Below are 2397 nucleotides of genomic sequence, written 5' to 3'. Positions count from 1 at the left end.
CAAATGAACCATTAGCTCAATGTCTTTAGCAGCACCAGCTGTAGCAGTAGCAAGTGGGTGGAGTTAATTCTGGTCCTCTGTTACNCACTCCACAGACCAGTCTACTGGGAACACCACAAATGGTATTTATTGAGTTCATTAATAGTGATTTATGATTCTCCTNTGATACGTATACATGTTTTTATGTTGTGTAGAAAGTTTGGGCTCATTCCGATCAAAATTAATTTTTTTATGAATTTTTAAAGTTGCTCCAAAATTGGGCCTGATTAAGTCCCTGTACTATAGTACCAGTACATGGTCTGGGCCAAATTTCAATGAAAATTGAACGGAAGAAAAATTTCTATTTTTATTACATTTTCTAATGTTCTTATGCTGTGTAGCAAGTTTGAGCTGATTCCGACTTCAATTTTTCAAGTTACGGCCATTTTAAGAAAGCACCAAAAGTCCGAAAAGTACCCAAAGCTATAGCCCATGGTTTTTTCAAAAAATGGCTCCAAAATCACCTCAAATTTTTATTACATTTTCTGATACTTATTGATGTCCTTATGCTGTGTAGAAAGTTTGAGCTGATTCCGACCTCAATTTTTCGAGTTATGGTCATTTTAAGAAAACACCAAAAATCCGAAAAGTACCCAAGGCTATAGCCCATGGTTTTTTCTAAAAAATGGCTCCAAAATCACCTCAAATTTTTATTACATTTTCTGATACATATTAATACCCTTATGCTGTGTGGAAAGTTTTAGTCGATTCCAATAGGAAATTTTCAAGTTAAGACCTTTTTTAAAAACGGGCCAGTATTTTTAAAATCAGTTAAATTACCCAAGGTTATAGCCCATGGTTTTTTCAAAATGGCTCTAAAATGACCCCAAATTATTATTGCATTTTTGATTGATGTCCTCATGCTATGTGGCAAGTTTGAGCTGATTTGGACAAGAATTTCACTCCTACCACTCACACCGGTCTTCCTATCATCACTGGTAACCATAGCAACATATTGACTGTCATTGTGTTTATAGGTCACATGATAAAGATAAGAGGAGACACTCACGATCAAGAAGCCGTTCAAGATCTCATTCACCGAGAAGGAAATCAACATCAAGGTAGAAATTATTTTCTTTTTATTATTTATTTATTATTATTTCAGACGTAAGGATAGAGGGAGGGATTATTCCTACAGTCCTAGTCCAGAGAGGAGGAGGAGTAGTAAGAATCTAAAAAAGACAAGAAGCACAAGAGAAGGTCTCCCTCTGTCTCTCCCTCAGTCTCTCCTCCTCCACGTAAAAGTAAAGAAATAAATTAAAACATTTAGTATTTCGTTTGTAATTTTTTATATTACTGTTACTACTATTAGTTATAAACCAATAAGATCAGAAAAGAAAACACAATATTAGTCTAACTGTACAATGCAAAACAAGTGTTTAAACCTCATTTTGACCAAAAATGGTATCAACAGTGGAGTATGGTTAATATATCTAATTACCTGTTCACTGTAGTCTTGCACACATAATACTACTGACCACTCACAAGTCACAGTGCATCCTTTCCATCTTTTGGCAGTACACCCATCCTTTGTGTGACTTGTTCTCTTTGTTATGTTTAAAATTTCAAGCATAATGTAATGTTCTTTGAAATGTTAGAAACTTCAAATCAAATGGTTTGAAAATGAATAGTCACTCTAGCATTTGAATGTTCAAATGCTATGAATTTTGAATTTAGCAATGAATTTTGAAGACATTGTCATCTTCCTACTACTAGATGACTATTATATTTATTATTATTTTATTTTATTCTTTAGGAGGTGGTTCTGATAAAGGTGAAGGAGAGGAGGAGGAGATGAAGGAAGAGGAAGAGTTCTCTGATGGAAGTGCTCCTTCTGAGGAGGAGAGACAATCAAGTCCTTCAGCATCAGAATAGAACTGTTAATGGTTGATCTCTTTCTTTAAAAACTAAATTATTGTAATGTGAAAAATTTTGTTTGCTCACTGCAATGAGTGGGAGTAGCATTAAAATCGGCCAGGAAGTTTTGGTTTTCAACATTCCGCCCGAGTGATTTCGCCAGTACTGCTTGTAGATCTAGATCCTATTTACTGTTCTTCAGTCATGATTGATTTGTGTCAGTGGAGAGCTAGAATAGGATCCTGGAACTGTTCCCACCATTTGCCGGTACAATCAAATGATTTTAGAAGTAGAGCTACTGGTAACACTTTCTGTGGAACTAGTAGAGTTAGTGCTGGTAATACTGCACAAGAAAAGGGCCCTAGACTTGTTTTGTCTCTTTTTTGTCTTCTTATCCTCCTCTTCATATCAGGAGATGTGGAACTTAATCCTGGACCCACTCTTACAGGTAAGGCTGATTTATAAATTATTACGATTTATATATTCTATTATAGATAAGCC

General features: G+C 35.2%; 1 long non-coding RNA gene across 2 annotated transcripts; it reads left to right on the top strand.

Moving 5' to 3' along the window:
• The first annotated feature begins 6 nt into the window (after nucleotides 1–6).
• On the top strand, nucleotides 7–1911 carry LOC100636933 (uncharacterized). Of its 2 annotated transcripts, none has more exons than XR_002188922.1 (4): nucleotides 7–122; nucleotides 1017–1100; nucleotides 1145–1283; nucleotides 1796–1911. It is a non-coding gene; the product is annotated as an uncharacterized LOC100636933 (long non-coding RNA). The 2 variants fall into 2 exon arrangements; XR_002188923.1 differs by lacking the exon at nucleotides 7–122 and adding an exon at nucleotides 961–977.
• The last annotated feature ends 486 nt before the right edge of the window (nucleotides 1912–2397 follow it).

The sequence above is a fragment of the Amphimedon queenslandica genome, unplaced genomic scaffold (genome assembly GCF_000090795.2).
Source record: "Amphimedon queenslandica unplaced genomic scaffold, v1.1 AMPQUscaffold_10900, whole genome shotgun sequence".
Taxonomy (NCBI): Eukaryota; Metazoa; Porifera; class Demospongiae; order Haplosclerida; family Niphatidae; genus Amphimedon; species Amphimedon queenslandica.
Note: the sequence above shows the minus strand (reverse complement) of the source record. Positions and strands in the feature narration are given on the sequence as shown.